This window comes from Alligator mississippiensis, chromosome 9 (genome assembly GCF_030867095.1).
Source record: "Alligator mississippiensis isolate rAllMis1 chromosome 9, rAllMis1, whole genome shotgun sequence".
In the NCBI taxonomy this organism is placed as follows: Eukaryota; Metazoa; Chordata; order Crocodylia; family Alligatoridae; genus Alligator; species Alligator mississippiensis.
This window is the reverse complement of record NC_081832.1, coordinates 77485630-77511032: the sequence shown is the minus strand read 5'-3', so window position 1 is coordinate 77511032 and position 25403 is coordinate 77485630. Positions and strand designations below refer to the sequence as shown.

Sequence of the window (25403 nt, the reverse complement as noted above, 5' to 3'; positions counted from 1 at the left end):
TTCTGAAGCTCCTGGGAAAGGCAGATGGCACGAGCCCCTAAATCTGGAAGGAATTCGCCACCATCAGCAGTCCTTCCCCTACAAAGCAGAGCAGAATGAGTACAGGAAGCATCTGACCAGCTACATTGCTTTTTGGAGCCTGTCCAATGTTTAGAAGTGTTGTTTCCTTCCCTAAATAATTTCCTCCATTGTGAAAATCCCTCTTTAACACTGGCTGCAGCTGTGGACAAAAACTAGCTGCTAATATTGAACGATTTTCCTTCGTGCTGATCACAAATGCTTAAACCCAACGCCGCTCCGGCATTATGATGGTAATATTTTGCATGCATGCAGCCTCTGATCCTGTAACTGGAGCTGCACGGGCGCTCACTCGGAGACCCCCTTCCAAAGACCTACGAGGAGATTTTCATGGCCAGAAAGAGGAGTCTGGGGCCCAATTTCCATTGGGGAAAAAAACATTAAATATATATATATATATATATTTATTTATTTATCAATGGACATTGGATGGTTAATACCTTGGATCACAGACGGATAGAAAAGCTGGACTGGAAGGGACCTCAGAGGGTCACATCTAGTCCAGCTGCCTATTCAAGTTAGCACCAGCCCTGTCTATACCACCCCAGGCAAATGTTTAACCTGCTTTTAAATATTTCCAGGAATGGAGATTTCACAGCCCTGTAGGTAACCTGCTCCAATGCTGAACCACCCTCGCAGTGAGAACATTTCTCCTAATACCCAACCCACATTTCCCCTGCTGCATTTGAAGGCCATTGCTCCATGTCCTGTCCTCTTGGGACCACGGAGAACAGTGCATCACCCCCTTCTCTGTAACCACCCTTTAGGTATTTAAAGACCATTATCAAACCCCCTCTCAGTCTTCTCTTCCCCACGTTAAATTATCTCAATTCGTCCAACATCTTCTCAGAAGGCACGGTGCTTATACTTCTACTCGATTTTGTCGCTCTGCTCTGGACTCTTTCTAATTTCCTTATAGTGCACTGCCCAAAACTGGACATACCATTTCAGGTCAGGCCTCACCAGTGCCTAACAGAGAGGAAGAATCATGTCCCTTGACTTGCAAGTAATGCTCCTCTCAATATAGACCAGTATGTTATCAGCTGGTTTTGCAACAAGAGCTCCCCGTTTTCTCCTATTTGGCTTATGGTCCAGTACAAGTTGCAGGTCTTTTTCTGCCGTGCTGCAGCTGAGCTAGTCATTCCCCAGGCTGTATGGTGCAGGCCACTGCTCTGTCCTAAATGCAAGACTTTGCACTTGTTCTGTTTGCCCAAGGCATTCATAAATACATCACTCCAGCCCCAAGTGTGGGGAAGAGCGCTGTCACGATGGTAGGCACCAAGTAAGCTGTAAAAACTAAGTAAAATGATATTGCATTGGTATTAGCAGAGTCAACAGCAAGTAACTTTAGATGATCTCGTGAGGTCCCTTCCAGCCCCTAACATCTATGAATCTATGAAGATGCACATCTGCCAATTCAACACATTCACATATCTCACGCTGTCCTTCCTGAATTTTATGTCTTTAGACCATTTACATCATCTCATCTTCAGCATCAGACCATTTTTCCAGTTTACCTGAATCCTAGCCCTACCCTCCAGGGTGTCTGCAACTCCACACAGCGAGATGTCCCCTACGGATTTGCTCAGCGCACCCTCCAGATGATCCCCCAAATCATTAACGAAGATGTGAGACAGAACGAGATCCAGGCCGGACATGATCATCCGAGAGAGGCAGCATCAGAGCGTCTGGCAGGTAGGCGCGCTTCTCGTTTCACCTGCTAGACAGAATAAGGACGCCGACTCCATCCGGGTCAACGAATAAGCCAGGAGAGGGATGCCCAGGAATTGAGCCCCTCTCCCTTCACTGCAGTGGTCAGACAACCAGGCCCCCTTATCAATAGATGAATCGAGTGCAAAACACTAAAAACAGCTACAACGTGGTACTGGGAGCGATGTGACGGCAAACCTGCAGAACAGCTTATTTTGTGATATAGAAGCAACAGGGACCCAATTCAGCCCGATACTCAAGTGCGTTCAGGAAGTAAGCTGGAGACACCTCGGCAGTCATTTTTGCCTGTTTCCAGAAAACAAACCTTTTGAAGTGCGGGAGCACAACATCGGCTCGTTTTTCAAAGGGGCGACGTGACAGCTGTGTTAAAGAGTACCGAGGAACCTGGGGGCAATTAGATTTAATGTTCTGGCAGCAGGGAAGTGCATAAGCCCCCTGCTTGCAGCCACTACAATGTATGGTATAAAATGTCCAATTATTAGATGCGAGGGTTATAGTCATCTCTCTGTGACTGAATGAGGAATGGCTTGCAAATTTGCAGCTCTAAACCTTGGGTACTATTCAGCTGCAATATCTATCATCTGTCTGAGGAATGTGGATATCCTCTCCCTTACCCTGACCACCTTCCATGCACTGATCCTCACAACCACCCCTTCCCTGAGGGAAGGAAATATTATTCCCATTTTGCAGATGGGGGACTGAGGCAGAGAAAAGCTAAGGGACTTGCCCAAGGAAGTCGGTGGCAGAGCCTGAAACCGAGTGTAGCCCCCTCAACCATTGAACTCTCCTTTCTCTCTCCGATGTATAATCTTGCTTTCACGTCTGGTCAGAGACACTTATGAGCTGTGCTTTGCACGCAAGTTAGACTTCCAGGAACGTGGGCGTTTTTCTCCTCGGGAAAAGACTGCAGCATCATGTCCTTGCACTGGGAAGGACCCAGCGATTGTCACCACCCTAGAAAAAAATCCCAATATAGAAACACCCCCATGATCCCAACACCTAAAAAACAACCCCCAGAGTTTAGAGGCCACCAGAGTCCTCCTTTCCTGGGGCTTTATCTGGATTACTGCCCAGGAATGAGCTCTGCATCACCGATGGTGTCCGACTGTGGTCTGGACAGTGCCTACAGCCATGGGGCTCAAGACGGAGGCAGGAAGGTGTTGGACACAGGACAGGTTGGGAGCGAAGGTGGAGTGGAGGCATATCGTTACGGGGACGGTGCTGTAGCCAGCTTGTCTCGGTCAAAGAGTCCTCCTGCAACTCCCCTGATTTTTGGGCTCCGTGTGAAGCTGCTGAAAGACGACTTCGAGCCACATTCTCTCTCTCCTACCTCCCCAGACACAGCAGAGGCACCAGCCCACCCTGTTTTACACTCACCTTGCACACACGAGGCGAGAAGCAGTAGGCGAACATGAAAACGGTGCTCATTTGGCCCTCCTTTCCCCGAAACTCCCATGGAGCTCCAACTCCAATGTCCTTCAGCTCCCAGTGACATGCATGCAGTTGCATATAAATTAATGCATTTGGAAAACTCGATTAAATGATATTTAACTCCAGCAAAGTCCTTAAAAGGAGGTCACAGTTGCTGCCTATAAGCAGCTGGGAAAAAAAATCACCCTCTCACCTGGCCGAGTTTATATACCTGACCTCCTCTTCTCTCTGACTTTGACTGCTCGACCATCTACGTGCACTGTGTGTGATGCAGAAAACATCCAGCTTCCTACAACAGCCTTGAAGAAGAAGAGAGCAGTCCAAGGTGTCTGGGACACCAGGACAAATATTCATTTCCTTGCCTGGCTTTGCACACAGGCTCCTATGCACAACTGGGCTGGATTTTCTCTCTGGGTTACTCTGTCCGCTATCTGACGCTAACACCCGCTGGTGCCGGAGGGGTGGTCTCTAGCTACCGAGGTCTCTCCTGAAGTCAGTTTTCAGCGGCGGAGTAATACCTGGACTTGCTTGGTCACATCATTGTCCAAAAATGTCAAGAGGGCAAAAATAGCCCTAAACATTAAACAACTCTTGAAGAAAATCAGCTGAAAAGAAAAAGAGGAAAAAACCCTTCCGCAAGAGGCATGCAGGACTTTCTTTTTTCCCCTGGATGAGTCAATCAATGCAAGAAAGAGCCCTTTAACATAGCCTGCATAATAACTGACCCTAGCCAGGGGCCTAGGCAAGCTTTGGCGTCTGCTAAGCTGTTCATTTTGCCTGGGTGAAGCAGCGTATAGGAGCGCTGGCTTCTAATTTCCAAGATGCAGAATTAAAAATGATCTTCTCTTTTGGAAATCATACATTAAGAGCGACATATCAATTTGAAGGGGTAAGTGCAATCTCTTACCGGGGCGCTTCTATTAAGATTCAAACGCTGCAGTGAGATGATCCTAACAGGCAGCGTAAATCTTAGCAGACAGTAAGGGAAGGTGCGAGAGGGGAGGAAGTAAAAAAGATGAAATCAAAGATGACAACAAGTAGTAGTCAAGGTCAGAGAGAAGAGGAGGTCAGGCATATAAACCAGGCCAGGTAAGATGGTGATTTTTTTCCCCAGCCACTTATAGGTAGCAGCTGTGACCTCCTTTTTAGGACTTTGCTGAAGTTAAATATCACTTAATCAAGTTTTCAAAATGCATTAATTTATATGTAGTTGCATGCATGACACAAACGCACACATATCTTTTCTTGTGTCAAGATTTTTTCCCCCTTTCTTTATTTTGATTAAAAAGATGATATAAAAAGAGCCCAAATGCAAAGCAAAGAAGAGAAACACCTGTTTGAGAAAGCCTGCCACTCTCGCTTTGAAAGTACATCTCACAGGCCTGCGGATCTGCAGTCACAAATATATAAGAAAGCTGAAAGGGGATTATGTTAAAGCCTGCACAGAGCCAGCGTCTGGCAGTAAGAAGCCTGCAAAATTGATAGATGTTTGCAAATTTGCTAGCTGCAAATGTGCAGCAAAAGCTCAAATGAGAATGATGAATTGTAATATGTGCGAGACAGCTCAGCCCGAGATGTTGTGATTGCACGTGCCTTTTATCCAAGCACTCATTCCCATCTAATGAATAAAGTACAAGTAGAAAAGTACTCCTCAAAGTAGTAAATATAACATCAGCTGGATTCCTAGGCAGGAACCTGGCTCAGAGACACCTAATAGCACCAGGCAAATCACTTGCTCCAGGCATGGAAATCCCTACGCTCTCCTAAGTCAAACATGCACTGTACAAGATACATGCACACCCACTGAAAAGTTTCTTATATCAGTGCTTAAGCGCTGTGCACTTAAGGGGATGCATATTGGTCAGCTCGCAGTATATACAGCCCAACTGAGACTCTTTAATTGGGAGTGCTCGTTATTCATCAATACCTATACACAGGAAATGAACACGCAGCCTCATTCATATTTGGCTCTGCATACAAATGCCAGCAGCTGAATACAAATTGGCAGCGAACGCTGCAATGCTGCCGTTCTTATGGCGTTTCCAGCCTGAACGTGCCCGCAATACCATGGCAGGAGCATTTCACGTGGCACAAACACTGCTGGCATGATTGCTCGGTGCCATTTTACAGAGGGAGCTGCCGTGGGCTGGTGGTCGAGATGGTCAGAGGAAGATGAAAATAAAACAGCGAGGCAGGCAGTACTGCGAGAACAGACACCAGACTCAGCAAGAAGGGAAACTGAGACAAAAGGAGAGCGCTGCATCAGTGCAAGCACGTGGCCCTCGATGCCTTCAGCCTTTAAACACAACATTCATGTTATTCCTGAGGTCCTCTCCAGAAATGAGTGTGTGTGCAGAGTCAAAACTCAGCACACATCTTTATATTTACCCCCAGCTCTGCATCTGCATAGAAATCCCCTTGCAACAAAGCCTGTAAGAGTGTAAATAGGCTCGTTTTCAGTTGTTTTATCAAATTGTATTAACTTTTCCTCTCTGGCATTCTCAGAAGCAGGCAACATGGAGACGTGCAGAAAATGTAAATCAACCCTTTTGATACGATAACTGTACCAGTGAATTGCATCCCACAAATCAGCTCAGGATAATAGCTGAGAGTTTGCTGAAAGGCACTTGGCTGTGGCTTCATGCCAGGAAGGGTACATTTCAGCTGGCGGGTCAACGGAAAACCGTCTTCGGTCTCAGGGAGAGAAGATGAATGCATACAGGTACCTGTTGTTGCACAAACAGTGCACAAGCAACCCTTGATGTTGTGGCTTCAGGGTCAATATATCATTAAAAGATGACAACAAGTGTTAAAAATATACTATGTACATTTATGAAGGGGAGCAATTAGAAGTAAAGTGTATTAAAGAGATTTACTGATGTCTGCAGGACGCTGATCTGTAGGTTAAGAAAGCTAGTCCCCAAACAGACACAGCATACAAGGAGGGGTACATCAAGAATAAGAGCATTTATGGGCCAGAACGTTATTAGCATCTTTTTGTCCAAACTGTCCAAAATTTGAAAACATGAAAAAAGCCCAGCAGTGTGTGAGAACCCTTGTTCTACCAATTTCTTGTTCGTGTCTAAAGGTCTGGATTATTATCTATATTACCATGGCACCAATAACATGCAATCGGGGACTCGGGTGCAATGGTGCTACACACAGTGCAAACACAGCCCAGCTGCAAATAGCCAGTCTAACTTGGAGACGAGAGAGAGAGACCAGGGCAGGACACAGAAATGATGAGATGATGAATGTGATGGGCAGGGCTCTCAGCATGTGAGCAGCCTAAATGCTGCCCAGGGGGTTGTAGGATCACATCAAAACTCTCCTTTGCTCGTCTGTCCCCTGCCGAATTCTGCACATTACATGGGTCTTCCAAAGAGTTGTCCAACATTACTGTTATACAGCTTATATTGGACTGCCAGAAGCACCATCCCCGGCCAAAATTCAGTTCTTCCATCTTCAACGCTTGAGGATGACTGCTGTTTTTAAATGGCTGAAGCTTTTCCCCCCTTCTGACTCCACCTTAGATGCATTTCCTTCCGGCAAGCTGAAAGAAGGTGCTGCTTCGGATGCCGGGTGATGCAGACCCTCCCCTGAACACAGTGGTCATAGTGCTTACACATTATGCTTGTGGCACATCTAATACTAAGGGTTTTTTTTTCCTCCAAATAGAAAACAATAAATAGAAAAGCAAGTGTCAGCGTGCGGACATAAGTGACATGCATAACAAACTGCAAGATGGCACTTCCATGCCCAGATGGGCACAATCCCACATCTTCCAAAGCAATTCAGGCCCACACCGTGAAAAAGCAGCAGCCTGCAAAGAACCTGTATTGAATCCTAAATCGTCGTTAGCCATTTGGCTGTCTTTGAATCTATAAGTCTCAAATCAGGCATATTTAACTGGCCGGGATAGGTCAGGATCTGTTGATCAGCCCTAATGCTAATAAATGTGCTCTTATAAGTAAAGGTAATGAGACACATAAATATACATCTCCGTTACTAAAAAGCACGATGGTGGGGGGAATGCATGGAAATATTTGCTAATGTTTTTCATGCAAATTTTATATTTTCAGGGATGCAAGTTAGGAGCTCGGGATCTCGTTTCCTGGAAGAAAGAAAAGGCGTGGACACAACACAGCCGAATCATTATTTGTTTCTGTCATGAAGCCACAGCCAGGAACTTTCAAAATAATGTCATCATGCCACAAAATCCCTTTGCTTCTGTCGTTTCTTCTTTCATATCTATATTGCGACTGGCTTCCCTACTCGCAGCATGTCCTGCACCCCTGCTTTTGAGGCACTCGCATCAGGTAGCGCTATTCCTGTTGCTATAGAAATAACACAGCCTTGTTGCTTTGATTATTTCTATTATGGCAGCAGCTAGAGGTCTCCATCCACAGCGACGGCCCCGAAGGGCGTATGTGCGAGACGGCGCGGGGTGCAAGGCTCTGCAGTGATGCACGCGTGGAGCAGGATGGCTCAGCTCACGCCTTGAGCTTGGTGTCAAATCTGTGCAGAGTTCATCAGCAAATAAACCTCGACCCGGGCTCTCTCTGCTTTTAGCTAAACAGATGCACAGTTTATGCCTGCCTGAGCAAGGGAATGGCTTGGGGGTTGCTGGTGGCTTTTGTGGGCTCTGTCAGAGACGCCGCGTGGGTTGCGAAGATGCGCCGTGCACCTGCCAGCCCTAAGGGCTGCAAACGCGTCACCTTTGTGCCGAGTGAACAGACGTCTCAGCCCTCTGTCATGCCACAAATGCCCAAATTCGTCAGTGTGACAAGTCCTGGGTATAGTCTGTGTCGCCTTTCTGCAGCCAACGTCTACTTGCTCGTGGCAGGAGAGTGCAGGCAGCCCCGAGCTGCCCACGCTCTCCAGCTGCCCCAGGCAGATGCTCCCAGGCTTCAGGGGCCCAATCCTACAGGGAGTTCCTGGGATACACATCTGCAAATGTGGAGGGGGAAGCCTGCAAGGGACACCCATGGCATGTATATCACACTGCTGCACATCTGCACGCGGGGGAGCCCCCAGGTTCCCCCACTTGGAGACATGCACAAAACTTGTGGCTCTCGTCCTACAGGATTGGGCCCCTGAAGCCCCGGGAGCGGCAGGGACCGCTGGTTGCTTCAATGGAGTCAGGACGTCAATCCAGATCTGTTGTTTCCCCTTTGAGTAAGGAGTATTTGGGACAAAATTAGTGCCGACTGCATCACTGCATGAGCAAGCCGTGCCGCTCGCCACCTCTGCTGAAGCAGGTAGGCGGCAGCTTCGAAATAGAAAACCTGTTTGCCTTCAGGTAGAAAAACCTTTGCATAAATATCAGCTCCATGTTCGAGATTTGTATCGACTGACTTTGCCTACTCACTTTCTAACATGCAGAACGGAGAGGCATTTTTCCCCCACAACAGAAACTGTTTGCTTGCCCGGTCTTTTTATATTTTCCCTGTGATGTAAGCAAATCAATGGGTTTTCACTTGAGATCAGAGGTGTTGCTGCTACCACAACTATAAACACTCAGCTTTGTTCCCAGGAGGGGATGCAGACATAGCAATGCCTAGATCCACACGAGGAGATGAAGAATAGCCTCGCAGCTCAGGCCTTGGGATATCCCGAGTCAGGAGAGTGGGACCTGGGTTCCCGGCGGCTCTGCCACAGACTGCTCATGCGAAGCTGGGCAAGTTACTTAACCAGTCTGGTAAAACACCTACTCCAGCAGGGCACGTGATGAGCCATAAATTGATTAAACACTTGCAAAATGCTCTGATGTTATGGTGCTGGGCACCATAGAAAAGCCAATAATACATAATATCAGTCCACAACATGGTCTTTAGGCCACTATCAAATGCTTGCGAGCCTCCAGAAAGGACAAAATAGCCTCCAGGCGTTCAAGCCAGAGTTCCCTGAGAAAAGTTCGCGGGTGTTCAAGGATGAGCAGCCGCAGCCTCGCTCGCCTGTAGATATATTTTTTTTTTCATGCTTCGTGAAATGTCACCTTAGAAACTCAGAGCGACCTCCCAGGTGCTCGGGCAATGTGCAGCTTTGGCAGTGATTTTCCAGGAAGCATAGCCTGCTTGACAAGCCTTAAATGAATAAAAGTGATATTATTACAATTATCATTAGGGGGAGATGTCCCTCATCAAAATGTGTCTGGATTTTAATTGACAGGGTCTGGGTTAATCCTGTGAAAATGCCAATGAAAGCAAAGCCTATGGCTCAAACTAATTGTCAGCACTGAGCCACTTCCACCTCTACCCCAGCACAGATTTATCACTCCGTGCACACTGTACTCTTGACAAGGAATGCTTGAATTAATCATTAACGACGAGAAATTCTTCCAGACACAAAGTGACCGGAGTGCATGACTAACCAGCACCCTTTGAGAGCCTGTCTGAACTGAGGAGAGGAACCGATCCGCTCCAACAATTAGCAAAAAAAATATATTTTTTTTTTAAAGAAATGCTACCAAGGGACATTTCTAGCACTCTTGAAAGTGGAGGCCAGAGCGAGCAGTGTCCCTTGATACGCCAGCGTGTCTCCTCCGGCAGCTGCAAGGCCAGCACCCTTCAGGTGCAATGCCACCCTTCACCTGCTCTCCCCCAGGCAGGTCTTCCAAAGCACCACGACCCGGGTATGAAGCCATCTCCACTTGCTCTTTTGCTGTGGATCTCTTGAGCGTTGTACTAACGATGGTTTTGCAGGCATGGACCAAGCGGAGAGTCTTCCAACATGCACCCTGCACTCTTTCACAGGCTAACAGCTTGCACGTATATCGGGGTTTTCCCTTGCTATCCCACCCCGGCTTTCCTTTTTTTAAGACGCCGTCCTGCTATTTGCCACCACGCTTCTGGGCATCACACCAAACAATCCCGCCTGACATCCCTCCTCGTCACAAATCTGCACACGGCCATCCTGCGTTACCGCTGTTTCTGCATACGACGCTTGTGCGTCGCAACCCCTCTGCTCTCCGTGCACGCAGACCACGTCAAAAGGCAGTCACGGCTTCAGAGAGTTTACAGTCCTGGCTTGTGGCAAGAAGCGCACACAAGCAAACACATGCAGGGAAGAAGGACAAAATAATTGTGCAACCAATGCGGTTTGTACAGAAAGCAATAGTCACAGCTCACCATCTGCACAGTGGTGGTAATTGCTAAGCCATTTGCTACACATACTTAACTCTTATAATATGTCTACCCTGCAAAGGAAGTGTTATTAACTCAGGTTGGAGAGCTGGAGTAAGCTCATTCAGGCAGCGCAGGCAAGGTAACTCCATTTGTAACTCAGATGAAGAGCTCGCATTCAAGGCAGCGGGAAGCTGGAGTTTCTCTCTCTGTTATTCTGTTATGTTATTCCTCTACGTGCTCCAATGAGTCGGTGTCTACCCGGTAACACAAGAGATGACCCACAGCTCATTGAAGACGCAGGAAAAAAACCCAAACCCACTGGCTTCACTGGCCTGATCCAAACCCAGGGGCTCCTCCGGCACAGCTGCATAGAGAGAAATGATCATCACCTCGCTCTACTCGCAAAGTAGCATCAGGAACACCGTGCCTTGAAGTGATGCATTTCTTGCCATTTATCCTCTGTGCCCTCCACGTTGTGGCCACTGGCTTTGCCACCCCCACGGGCGGTGGTTTCCCCAGGACAGAGCTCGAGGGCTCACCCACAGATGAGACCGCTCCCTCAACCCCGGCCAGTGCAATCCAGGAGATGCAAGACTATAATTCCCCATCGAACTATGCGCAGGAGAAGCGATGCCGGGAAGAAAGGGAGGAGAAGGCTGCACTCAAACTCAGGGCTGCAGGTAGTGACAACTGGAAGCCAGCTAGCACTCCCAATCACTTTGCTGGGTGAATCTGGAGTGACTTCGGTTACCCCAACCATGTACGGGGGAACAGAAAAATGAAAACAGCTCATTGTTATGGGATGCCTGGACAAGGAGGAACCGGGATGTGGACTAAGGACTCAGTCAGACGGAGCTGCCAGAGGAAAAGAAACAAAAAATGACCAAGCTTCCCCGTCTACAAGCTTGAGCGTTATCAGCTCCAGAGAACTAGCCAGCGGGGTTTCCTCTGGCTTTCTTCCCAGCAGCTCCAGGGGAAGCCCTGCTGTGTGCATTACTCAAAGGAATGGCAGCAGGCTGCTGGCTGCAAAACCCTTTGTTTCTCCCAACTATGAAAGGCATTAAGATCATTTCTCTTCCCATTCCCCCCAGGTACTTCACCTTTTTGGTTTTATTATTCCCTACATACACGCACCTTCAGGACCACCGGTTTGCAAGCAAACATTTCTATTCAAGGATGCCTGCAAAAGGGAAAACATCCTCTATATTTTTCTCCCCAATGCTTTTCATGGGCCTGTGCATTCTCCCTTCTGTGTCCACTTCTTTTAAACCTGTTGGAGCTTCCCCCCCCTCCAAAAGACAGCTTTACAACAACATACTGGATGTCTTCGACATCTGGGCAGGCAGGTTTATACATCCAAATGCAGACCCCCCCAGTGCTGCACCAGGAGGAATTGGAGCAGGGTCCTCAGGAAGGCATCCGTGTAAAGACAATAGGGTCAGGGGGCAGCTGAGATGCTCAGGAAGGAAGTTCAAGGCCAGACCTCAGCTTATATTTCCAGCTTTACACCCGTGGTTAACTCCACTGACCTCAATTGAGCTGTCACGCATTTCCATCAGTTGGGAACCTAACCCCTTGTAATCCCTACTAGTGACCTTTGGTGCATTGTTTTCAAGATATGTTAGTTCAGACCCCATTGCTCTTTGCACAGTGAAAAAGTTCAAGAAGATGCTCTGCTCCTTTTGATACACTAGGCTGAACGCCTGAATGGTGTAACATGCTCTTCTGTTGTTAACAAACTGTTAGCAGAGCAAACCCGGCCCTATGGCGCATTACTTGACGGTGCTGAGGCCACATCTGGAGTCCTGTGTCCAGTTTTGGGCCCCCCACGACAGAAAGGATGTGGACAAGTTGGAAAGTCCGGTGCAGGGCAATGAAGATGGTTGTGGGCTGGGGGACAAGACTGGTGAAGAGAGGCTGAGGGAATGGGCTGATTTAATCTGGAAAAGGGAAGACGGAGGGGGATTGAATAGCAGCCTTCACCTCCCTGCAGGGGGGCTGCAAAGAGGATGGAGCTGGGCTGGTCTCAGTGGGGGCAGATGCAGGACAAGGAGCAATGGGCTCAAGCTGCAGTAAGGCAAGTTGAGGTTGGATATCAGAAACAACTGTCTCACAGGAGGGTGGTGAAGCACTGGAGCAAGTTACCCAGAGGTCGGTGGACTCTCCATCCTTGGACCCGGCTAGCGAAAGCCTTGTCTGGGATGATGTAGTTGGGGCTGGTCCTGCTTGGAGCAGGGGGTTGGACTAGATGTGACCCCTGAGGTCCCTTCACACCCTCATTTTCTATGATGCTATGAAGCACAGACTACAGCGTTATAAAGACACCTCAGTGGCTCCCTTTGAAGTCAAGGGAACTATTTCCCTAAGCGAAGTTAAGCCCCTGCACAATGGTTTGCTCATTTGGCATCCCTTCAGCTAGTGAAATGGAGGATGGAGACACACCACCTCCCTGGCTAACCCGTTCCAGTGCTTTGAGGTCTACGTTATAGACCGGTGGTTCTCAACCGGGTGCCGTGAGGCCCTTCCCGGGGTCCCGCTGTGGCTCGGTGCAGCTGTCCCCTTTGCCTCCTGAACAGCAACAGAATCGGAAAGATATACGCTTGTGAGACATCTGCCTGGCTTCAGACTTACACAGCTAAGTACCTCTCGCTCCTTTGAGGTCAGGGCTTTCCATACCCCCAAATTCTCCCATACTTGCCCACGCCTCCTCCATAACGATCCAAGGAAGTGCATCCTTGGCATGCAAAGCAGACTGCGATCTGCTGAGTGCTAAAACAACCGGGACCGGGCACGGGGCTGGGAAGCCACGATGGTACCCAGAAGATACACAGAGCTAAGGTTTTCGGCAATTACTTTTGCAGCTCTTACAACAGCGAGCTCATTCGGGGATACGACTGCCCTCATGTAATTAAATTCAGGTCTATATGGTGCCTGTCAAGCATTGTAATTGCCGGGGGGGTTTTCTCGTCGCCGGCCAGCCTTGTGGCTCATCATGAGACAAATGATATGTCATCCTAACGGGAGCTCTCTCATTCCTTCTCAAATGTGAACAGCTTCATAAGCCCCCATAACTCACGTGCTCACGAGGTGTCAGATGGTAATGAAGTGACTGCCCTAAACCACCAACGTGGAAGGTTGTACGGGGCGGCGGGATCAAGGAAGGAAATGCCTATCTGGATTATAGGAGAGGGACCCACCTTAAGCACAGAAATGAACTGGAAGACGGCTAATTGAAGGGAACGCTGCCACCTCGATGGGGCTTCTTGCTCGTTAGAGTACGGGTCGGAGGATTCCTGCGATACGTTAATAATGGGTTTGTGCAGAGAGGTCCTAAGAGCTGCCGGCTGGTGAGATCCAAAACCAGCTGCAGCCCATAGGCATGCCTTGCACCCTTCTTCCAGCTCATGCCAAGGTGCAACAAGGCCCCCTTTTTTGCTGGTCCGAGTTGTTGGTGAAAGACCCACTGCCTAAGGCACCTGGCCACACTGCGGTGCGTACCCATGCTAACCTGTGGGTGCAAGGAGCAGGAGGCCTGGAGAAGCAGTCGTGCGTGTGACCCAAGACTGCCGAGAGGAAGAGCTTTGTGGTCACACAGCCTGCAAGTAGGGGAAGTTGAGTGAGCTAATTGCCGTCTATTCTGTTCATAGGGGCCATGTATGCATTTGGATGTGACCTTGCTTATGTACAAATATATGTATTTGCCATTTCATTCCCCAGTTTCTCATTCTAAAAACACTGCCCCCAAAAAACCCCAAATGTTGGGTATCTGCTTGGGCCAAAGGCACGATATCATGTTCTGCTGTGCAGTGGTCCCCGTTTAAAAGTCAACACTTATCACCTACGCGCTATACTGTAGGCTTGGGTCTCATTGTCAAAGTCAATGCCACATTGCCTACACAAACAACACAACGACCAAACTAAAACCTGCTTACAAAAATACCCCCCCCTCCCCCCAAAAAAACCTCTGCTGCCCTTTTATCCCCCAAAACTGATAATTAAAAAAAAAGTTTAATGGACACTGATAAGCAGGTCAATAATATAACCTGCAAAAAAAAGATTACTACTGATATTTTAAAGAAACGCCAATCTGCTGCCAGTGAGGAGCACCGCACAGAGGGTGGGTTGCAGGAGAAGGTAGGTGTTTCGGAGCCACGCTGGCTGGAAAGAAGGCATTCGCTTTAGCTATTTGTGCAAGTATTCAGATGAGACCGAACGTGCTCAGACTTCAAGAAAACACTCAGCCCGCCTGTGCTCAAACTGGGGAACCTTGGCTGCTTAGAAAATGGGTTAGCACAGTCATCCAGAGCAAATAATTGGATAATTTCCCTCATATCAACTACTTCAGGTGACCCACCTGCTGCTAAGGAGGTTGCTGGGTTTGTTTGCAGTAGATAATGAACGGGGGCCTGTTGCTTCCCCTCCCTCGGCTCTACTTGCTGGCTCCCTTCTTGAAATAAAACTTAAAGGAAAGCACTCGCTGCTCTTCCTGCTCAGAAGAAAAAAGCAGGCAGCGATGGAGTGAAGAGGGGATAGTTTAATGTACAAGCCGCAGCCCTGAGCAAATGGTGCTGGTACAGGACTTTCACCTTGCACGGCTGATGTAAAAGATATTGCTCTCGTATTAACTATGCCCCCCACTTTGCAATGCTTTCCCACCTGCGCCGCGGTGCTCTTGTAGCGCTCTCTGTTATGGAGGGCGAGGGCCGTTCACTTGGCTGCGAGCTCAGGGTGCAAGCCTCCAAACAGGTCACTGAACTCGAGGGGCAGCCAGTTTCTGGGTCACAAACTACAGACGAGACCTCCTCTTTCAACCGGAAAGACCTTGACCTATTAAAGTGCCGGAAGGCGTGAACGTAGCATCCCGGACCCGTCTCGTTTCGCACAGCAGCTCAGAGGTCACCTTCACGTGGGACTGTCAGTCCGGTACAGATATCCCAATAGCCCGAGGCGGACTCGATCTAAATTACGTGGTTTTCTAAAAGCAGCGTAGTTTGGGTCAGCAGCAAACAGACCACACGTTCGCCCTTTGGAGGGGGGTGCAAATCTGAGACTGGGTTCTGCCATTTTTAAACCAGTCTGTGCGCGCTGAACTTCTGTTATGGGTATAGATGGGTTTCTGATCGCTTATACTGGTCAAGGGGCAATGTCTGTACCTGGCCTAGGTGTTGATCGCTAAAGATAACCGTGCAGAAAGGGAAGTCATGGGGGAAGCTGAGAGGGCAAAAGGGGAAGGGAACTGGAACTGGAACAGCTATGTAGCTTATTTCTTGCTGACCACCAGCGTATCGTGAAACACGCTGGCACCGAATAAAACGGCAACACTTCTGATGACCTGTAAGGTCCCTTCCAGCCCCAAACAACCATGAAACTATGATGCAGCGGAGCAGGGACCATGCGAATCACCCAGATTTGAACATCCCTGACACAACCTGGGATCATCTCTCGCAGGTTGGATCCAACATGTGCAAGCTGGAGAAGGCGCTGGGAGCAGGAACAGATACAGCTGCAGCGCTGGTAATCCTGAGAGCACAGGGAAGGTACGAGGGGTGTACGTGGTAGCCGTGTTGGTCTGAGACAAAAAGACATGCAAAAAACGAGAACCCTTGGTTCCAAAATGATACCATTTCTTAGACCAGCTGGAAAATCGCAAGGAGGTACGAGGCTCGCGAGCTGCTAGCAGAGGCAGCCAAGTCAAGAGGGCGCATATAATGGGGTCCTAACCTTGGTTACATTGCAATACAGCTAATAGATAATAATCACAACATTTACAGACAACAGAGAGTGCTTTTTGGTACTTTTAAGTATAGGTCCAACAAGACAAAGTCTGTTCCAGGACCGATTTCTTGAGTTTCAGGCTAGTTGTTGAGTTTCTCATTTTCTTTGCGAAATTCAGTCCCGTTCCGCTGATGATATCTTTTTTTTTTTTTTTTGGCGAGCGTGCTCCAAGGTATTTGTTATCAGAGCCTGTGCTTCGGCATACGTCAGTGTGATGGATTCAACGAAAGCCCTGTCAGGACAGGTTGGGTGAATATAGCTGCAGAAGTGGTGTCATCAGAGGACTTGATAGGTTAGCAGCGAGTCTGCTGATGCTGCAGCAAGACATATAAAATATCAAAGCCATCCTATTTCCACATCCTGGCAAAATAAGTCCAGACAAGCACTTGGAAAAGATTCGCTGGGATATTATTACTTGTGCAAAAAATACTGCCTGACATTTTTTGCTCCCAACACACGTGCGGGAAGCGAGACAGCACACAGCCCTACCTTCCTAGGAGAAAGACTTTCATTTGGTAAAGCTCAAATCATCAACGCCACCAAAGCACGCACTCAAAATCTTTTCTTTTTCTAATTTGCCTTTGCTAATGCCCTGCACATCAATGTGGAAGTCCACACCGATTCTGCTGAGATTGGATTTGCTTGAAGCAGAAAGTGAAAAATGTACAGACATCGCACGCTCAGAAGGGGCGACTGATTTTGCACACCTCAAACACGGAGAGTAGCGTTGAGCATCTCATTTCTGGTACCCAGACTTTGAGGCAGGTAAAGCCAGTGGCTGCTTTAATGTATGAAGGCTTGAGTCAATACAGCTGACCATCCGTGCAGAGGGATTTCCACCAGCATGAATTCCCTGCATAAGAGCTGCGACACCATGATTTAGACAAACAGAAATAGCAATTCAATTAAAGTCAAACTAAAACTAAAAAGACGAGCTCCCATAACAGCTTCAGCTGAAAAAGGTGAACTGTGTCCAGAAATCAGAAGACGATTAATTGCTGTGAGATCTATGAGACACCTCAAAGACACTTCCCCCCCCACTTCTACTTGCAAGATTAAATTTAATAACTATATTTAAAGAGTACTTAAGAAACAATTTCCTTTGTATTAATTGTGCCTCTTCAACAGAACAGAGCCTTTTAAATAATAGCATTCTAATAATCCAAAACCAGGCAATTTAAGAACAAAATATGACTATGTTATTGGGAGAACGGTTAAAAACAATTGTGTATACAGTAAGATCATCAGCGTAATTACATAAGCGTTACTAAAAGGAAATCAGCCTGTCACACACGAGCAAGCAACATTATGCTGCAAAGATGAATATTTTCAACTAAATGTTATGCCAACATATGGGGTCATTTCCACTAGAGCTGCGGAGCAATGCTTAGGACCCGGGGGTTAGTTGCCTTCAGGGGCTACAGGTCCCCCACAAATGAATAATCTTATCATTAATGCTCTGGAAATTTGGAGAGGGGCATCAAGGTATGAAAAGGAAGCATTGCCCAGTGATTAGAGTGGTAGTCTGGAGCTAGGAAGCCTGTGCTCTGCCACTGATTTTCTATTTGACCCCAAGCAGGTCATCCAGCCTCAGTTCCCTGTCTGTGAAATGGGGATAAACAGCATTTCCCTTCCTCACAAAGCTTTTGTGAGACAATACACCTTTAAAGACTGCAAGGAAGTAAAATATTTCAATAAGGAGGGCTGCAAGCATCCCACATGGAAGCAGATGGTGAAAAGGTGGTGAGCTGGCGAGCTGTAAAACAGCAGCGTTGCCAACTCTTGGCATGTCAGTGCACGTTTTTAGTGCGATCGGCAACACAATCCTTAAAAAGCGCCAGCTTCCAGAGTCAGGTGATTTCAGGAAATTTCAGCTTTCATTATGGGGGAAGCGTTTAGCTCTTATGGTTGCAGAGAAGAGGGTGAAAATGCAACCACAGTGCAGCCTCTGGGCTCTGATGCCTGAATTAGACACATGCACATAGTCTTTAAGCCAATCTCATCTCATTCTTGGCCCTAACTCATGATTTTTGAGTGCTTAGTTTACCAGTATTAAAATAGGCACAAGTAATTCCTAGGGGAAATGCTGAATAAACATGCAAAGGGAAAGTACCTATTGGGAAAAAAAAGCCGTCCTGCCGCCGCTACAGACCTGGAGAAGCTCTGCCAATCTGATACCAGAAAAATACTCAAGTCACAGCTGCAAAGCAACCCTTATCGTTCCTGATGGAGGATTGCCTGGCCTTGCAAAACCCTATTTGCACGCACAGCTGGGGAACAGAGGATTTTTTCCAGGTAGGCACCATTATTGTCATACTGAAGGGCAGCGTGCACAGCTCCTACCCACAGGTTGCTCACACTTTTGGCCCACCTCACACAGGTGCCCTAATGGCATTGCACACGTCGTGGACCAAAGCTGTGCTACAGCCGTTCTCTACTTTTTCCCCCTCCAGCCAGAAACACTGAAGCTGCATGAAAATCAGATTCGAGTCCTCAAAGCCCGGCAATAGATCACTCCACATCCTCCGGCATCCCAGCCTTTCATGTACCAAAGCAGCCAGCAACGCACACATACAGATTGATATGCTTTCAATTATAAATAGAAAGCTGAAAAATGTGCAAGACAACAAGCTGCCCCGATTCCCAGGTGAGAGGCAGGTAAAATATTCCTCTTTAGGCCGGCAACTGTGACCTTGATTGCGGAAGAGCCCTCCCGCTGCCTCCCTCACCGGGGCATGGGATCACAAGGCCAGCCATTTTTCTTTCCTTCCTGAGCAACAATTTACAACTCCCAGACTTAAAAACAGGAAGTTTGGGAACAGAGAAATAAACTGTATTTTTTCCCCATGGTGGGAACTGGAATTTCCATGGGATTCCCCTTCTCGAGCCATACAGACTCTGGCCAGTCAGTCGGTGGTGCACATGGAGACAAGGACTGGGCTGCGTGTGCACTGTCTGTGCACACTGGAGGACCTGGAGTACAACACAGCTCTGCAGAGCAGGGCAGAAAACCATCAGGTGAATGAGGACTCGTGCCCTGGTATTAATTGGTGATGCAGTACTTGCTTTGGGACTCTGCACTGTTATTCTCTGTGCATTACTGGCATAAGAGCACCACAGAAGGCAGAGCAAATGTGCATTTTTAGAGATGAACTAAATAAGATATATAGAGCACAAGCTTCTGTGAATCCAAGTTCACTTCATCAGGTCTCAGCACTGCAATCATCGCTCTGGGACTGGGCAACTCCCTTCAGCTCCACCATTGCTCTCTCGTTCCTGCCCTCGGCCCCGAGATTCCCCGTCCTTCCGCAACCGTCGCTCCTCCCAGGTGCGCGCAGGGTAGAAGAGCAGCGTGTCCCAACCACCGCTTCATGGGGCTGGTGCTCCAGATTGCTATGCCTAGGTCAACCTGTTAGTAACCAGTGATGTGTTGTCCACTGGACAGCATTTGTCTAAAGCACAGAACCAGAGAAAATTTGGGTGGGAAGGGAGCTCAGGAGGTCACGTCTAGTCCAACCCCCTGCTCCAAGCAGAACCAGCCCCAACTCCATCATCCCAGCCAAGTGCTGGCATGAAAGGTTTGAAACCATGCTGATCTTCAAGCAACACAGCCCTTTGCAAAACTCTACCTTGCACCCCGTCCTAAACTCATCTGTACGCAAATATTACGAACGTGGCGCCAGCAAGGCATGCGAACGAAGCCTTGTTGTTGCAGAACAAGCCTTATTAGTTTGGTTATGCTGCAAAGCACTAAACTGAATGCAAGTCCTCATGAACTTGCCTCCCTCACCTACCTGGAGGCTTTTTAAGATACAAGTCAGTCATTTCTATTTGGATTTTCCGATGGTATTATGTTAAGATGGAGCACTATATCACTAGTGCACAGGTATATCGAGTCCACCTCCCTGTTCAGACAGGAATAAGAGCAACATCTCTGTATATAGTTTTAAAAAAAATGATGTCTGGTGCAATTGCATGGAAACTGGAATAAATGCTGTGTATTAAAATAAAAGGTTTGCACCATGGGAATAACACAGCCTCAACAAAAGGAAATGTGGTAGTGAACACAGTTATTTGAAGAGTTTCCCCATACTTGTTACACGCTATGTCAGTCTTTGTTCCCAACATATTATTCATACATTGGGATTTTTCTTATCACCCCCCGTCCAGCAACGTCAGAGGTACATGTCCACGTGGCATCACAACCTCTGCCCACAAAATGAGCGTCTCAAGAGATCAGTGACCCCCTTGTAAGGAACCAGCATAGCCAAATCCACCTTAGGCCAACACGGAGAAAATAGCAACGACCGTAGAGGGAAAGGCCAGTGACTGGACCCCAAATGAGGTTGTGCGTGTGTGTTTGTATTCTCTCCGGCCGTCTGAACCGCAGGCTTAAGTGTGATGCATCAAATGCAATCTTCAAAATGCAGGTGCCTATCAACCAGGCGACCTCGCAACCCACCATACACTTATATGAGTTTCTTCCATAAAAGCTCTGGGTATCAACACGCATCTCACCCAAGTCAATAAGTTTAAAAACACTTTGACCTTGGGGAGTTTTCCCCGGATCAAGAGAGCGCAGAGGTTATTCACAGAGGCAGCGCAGACTGCTGACGCCGCCAGATAAGTGCAAAGAGACACGGTTTTGAAGGCTAAAGATTGCTTTGCTTTCCTGTAGGCAGGCAGGCATTCAGAAAACACGTAGGAAGACACAAAGACACACACAAAAGGCCGAATCACGTACCTTACCGACGCTGATCGTTCCGAATCCTGAACACAATTAGTTTCGGAGCCGCATTGGCGTGAAGGTAAGGGCCTCAGGCGGTCACCATCTGGAAGTCCGGACAAGCTCCCCGCAGGCTCCAGGACAGCCTCCAGTACGTCCCTGAGGATGATGCAGCGTCCTCCGGTTCTTCAGAGCCGCAGCAGGAAAAGAGGCCGTTCGGAGAGAGAAAAGAAAGAAGGTGCGACATTGAATCCCGGGGTCACTTGTTCGGCACATTCAGAACAGAACAGGAGACAACATCTCATAGGAAGGAAATGTCAAGCCAAGACACAGCGTCTGTGACCATCCATCATGCGCGGCGCCTTTGGAGGGCACTCGCTGAGTTTCAGAGTCGTGGTGCAGAACTGCTCTTACTTTCCGGTGCTTTCACCGTGCCTTTAGACCAGGAAACAAACGCCCGGCTTCATGCACCGGGCTCCTGGGAAGACAAGGACCAGCAGATGCTTTGGGATAGGTTTAAAGAGCAGGGGAACCCCTTCCCAGATGTCCCGATCAAACCACGGGATTTAAAAGTGAGAGCAGACACTTCCAAGCAAACAACCGTGACGTTTGGCAGTTTTACAGCGCCTTTCATTCCAACATGTCTGAGTCCTTAATCGTCAGTAATCTGGTCTGCATTAAATCAATTACTAATTTATTAGGACCCCTTTGCGAGCTAGTAGCGGCTGGCCAGAACAGAAATGGGAGCCTGATATTAGTCTTTTAAGTCGGTCTAAACAGTTAAGTTATTGGCTGGTTTTTCCAAGATCCCAGACCCCCAGTAGCTCCCACTTGCACAACTGGGAGCATTCAATGAGGTCACGAAAGAAAAAAAAATGAGATGACTGTTACTTCGGTGTCCGAATCCACATGCCACCACCTAGCTACAGGCAGCAAGGTTCAAAATATCTAGGCTATGCAATCTGCTCCAGACAGCAAGTGAAGAACCCAGAAAAGCATTCACAATGTCAAATATCCATGATTATTACTGATTTGTTTTATGACAGTTTTAGAGACCCAACCAAACCCAGGGGTTTTCTGCTCCAGAGGAACTAGGTATGTTAGACGAACCTTGGCTGGGATGATGTAGTTGGGGCCGGTCCTGCTTGGACTCCTGAGGTCCCTTCACACCCTCCTTTTCTACTATTCGATCTATGTGAAGAAATACAGTGTATAAATGGGAATATGTCTTCTCTCCAAGCCTTGCATCTGAGGGAAGACACTCCACACTGCGCGTTGAACATAGTCTCATTGGGGCTGCAACCGAGGCAGAAAGATGCTAACTCCCTGCCAGTAATAAGAAAAAGAGTAGGAGGCCAAAAATAAATAAAAAAATAGCACGGACCACACAGTGCGGTGGCAGATGTGTGTCTAAAGGGTTCCTTAAGGAGAAGTCAGTCTGAAGTAGCTGTACAAAACCTCTGTGGGTATGGACAAATGTGCATGCAGAGCTGTCTGAAAAGAGGAAGGGGGAATTCGTGCTGCGAACCCCGGCAGCTGTGCAAGGCGGGAGCACTACAAATGGGCAAACCAGCGCCGGCTGCTGCCGCCGGGGCTACAGGTGGAGGAGCAGCTCCACTACTCTTGCAATGCCCCGGTCCTGTGCACACGGAGCTGTGAGGACGTAGTGCTCGCCTGCTGAAACCTTCATAGGATCCTAGAAAAGGAGGGTGGAAGGGAGCTCAGGAGGGCACATCTGGTCCAACCCCTGCTCCAAGCAGGACCAGCCCCAACTGCGTCATCCCAGCCAAAGCTGGGATTTGAAAACCTCCAAGGATGGAGACTGCACTACCTCTCTGGGTAACCTGCTCCAGTACTTCACCACCTCCTAGTGAGAAAGTTTTTCCTAATATCCAACCTCATCTTCCCTTGCTGCAGCTTGAGCCCATTGCTCCTTGTCCTGTCATCTGCCCCCACTGAGACCAGCCCAGCTCCGTCCTCTTTGCAGCCCCCCTGCAGGGAGGTGAAGCTGCTATTCAATCCCCCTCAGTCTTCTCTTCTGCAGACTCAATCAGCCCAGTTCTCTCAGCTTCTCCTCACCAGTTATGTCCCACAGCCCCACAACCATTTTCATTGCTCTCCACTGGACTCTTTCCAATGTGTCCACATCCTTTCTGCAGTGGGGGCCCACAGCTGGCCACAGGACTCCAGATGTGGCCTCCCCGGTGCTGAATAGAGGGGAAGCATCACTGCCCTCCATCTGCCGGCAACGCTCCTGCCAATGCAGCCCAGGATACCGGTAGCTTTCTTCCAAAAGCATGCTGCTGGCTCCTGTTCAGCTTCTTGCCCTCTTATTGTCCACTGTAACCCCTTTATTATCCACTCTACCCTCCTCTCTCATTTCACAGAAACCCCTGAAGTGGACCAGACTTACCTGGAAAACTCAGCCCACCTGCAATGCGAAAGCAAACCCTGGGGAACAGCAGGTAAGTAGAGGGGTCATGAATATGCATAAGGGAGAGAAAGCATTTGCCAAACACAACAGCGCAGGAAAGCCCACACAGAAACCGGAGCCGCCGTGGCCCAAAAGCAGAGATGGGCGATCCGTATGGTGCAAATTAAAGCTACTGGTTTGTGCCGTGACGTAAAGCCCAGGTGACCTCCCTCGTTTCACTGGGGCTGCTCCTGGAGTGAAGCAAGCGTGGGCAACAGGGGCAAGGCCTGCGTTTACTGGGTGACATTTGTGCATCAGGGAGGGCTGCGCAGACCTTTGGGCTGGCGCTTTATTTGTATTTCTGCTCGACTGCTTCCAGCTGCCGCCTTCGGGCTCAGACAGGGAGGGGAAAAGCAGGCTGTCAGATCGCCCATTCCTTTCCATCCGGGGCACGACGGCCTCGCTCCCAAACCGAGCGCACAAAGCTAGGGTGGGCATGTGGGGCTTGAAGGGATGCTGAGCACAGCGTGGGTGAAGGGATGGCTGAGGCGGTAGCAGCAGGACCTGCTTTTAAGGGACTTTATGGACAGGGGACAAGAGCCACAATTATTCCTCCCTTGGTATAGGGTGGACCAGGCTCTTTAACCCTGGTCGGGAGCAAAGCCCTAACAGACGGACAAATGCATCGTCTCCTTTGCTTCTGCAGCTGAGCTGGCTCCAAACATACCGGCACTCGCCTTTCCTTTGGTGCCTCACTCGGCGTAACTTTATTGTCTCGCGAGACAGACAGATGCCTACTACTATCCTCTGAAAATTGCAATGCGATAAAGCAAAGGGAGGAAGCTAATTCCTCTCTTTCCCATCTTACCTTTAACATATTTGTTCTGCCTTTTAGTCAATACAGTCATGGGATCACGTTGCCGCCGCGGAAGGAGCCCAGGAGCCTGGCCTCCAATTGCATTTTTAAAAGCTCCTCTTTAGCACGGCCTGACAAAGCAATGCTGCTCGGGAAGGAGCAGTTGACACGTCGCCCTAATGCATTGCTCTGCAGGCACCCAGGAGTGTCGATGGGTCCGAAATCCTGCAGTGCTGGAGGGATCCTAAATGGCAGGGCAGGCAGGAGAGCATGCTTTCAGCTCGTGGCAACGAGAAGAAAAAGAGCCCCTCCATCCCGACTGCTGCCATTACAGGAAACAGCAGCAGCAAGTTGGAAAACACTACTGGAGAGCCCATCCAAGCACTTGCCCGAGCCAGACATTGGAAGGATGCAATAATAATTTCCATCCTCCTGCGTTCCCTGTGGACCCAGGGAACCAGCCAAAATTAGGAGCAACAACGCTCCAGCATCATGCCCTCTCCAGTTTCCATTTTTAGTGCCGACGGTGGGATGTCCCTGTGGAGGATGATTAAAGGCATGCCCTGGTCCTGCCAGGTTCCCCAGAAGGTAATGCAGCAGGCTGTACAGCCCGGTGATTTTATGGAGCTGGCATTTAGAGAGAGACAGCAATCGGTGCCACCCGGTCAGTGGTCCACGGAGCCAGGCAGCTCCTCCAACCACGACCAAAACGCCGCAGGGACAGAGCCCGAGAGGCCTGGAAGACCACCAGCCTAGGAGCCGGAGGAGTCACAGGATCATGCTCCTTTTAAAGAGAAATTAGCACGCAAGACTGATAACGATTGCAAACCCAAGCAAACGAGGGCCTGCCCAGCTCCAACCCAGCCAGGTCGTCTTTGCTGCCAGCCCCCACATCCTTCCCGCCACCCTATGCCCCACGCGGAGACTTGTACAACACACGGCAAGCAAACATTACCAGGCAGCAGGTGTTCGCTGCAAGACCGGCCGGTCTCTCCTCTTAAAATATTAATTACAACCTCCCCAACTGCAGTTGAAGAAATTATGTTGGGCCTGGAAAAGATTAAATACGTCTGGGATCAGGAGACTTGAAAAGAGCTGGAACCGTATGTCCTTTGGCTAAATATGAAAGCTTTTTTTTTTTTTTGCTTTTTTGCTGCCATTCTGGGCTTTAAGTAATGGAAAGGGGGAGTGGGCAGCACGTATGTGCCTTTAGTGCATGCCCTCTCCCCTTATAGCTCAACTTGAGCAAGCAGCTACTGCTCAAAT

General features: G+C 48.7%; 1 protein-coding gene across 2 annotated transcripts in view; it reads right to left on the bottom strand.

Annotated features, from left to right (window-relative positions):
- SGCD (sarcoglycan delta) overlaps window positions 1-25403 on the bottom strand; it is a 496907-nt gene that overhangs the window by 214520 nt on the left and 256984 nt on the right. For both annotated transcript variants that reach the window (XM_059712937.1, XM_059712938.1), the window contains exon 6: window positions 20887-21054. The gene's annotated coding sequence lies outside the window, so the exon portion shown is untranslated. The remainder of the gene's footprint in view (window positions 1-20886; window positions 21055-25403) is intronic.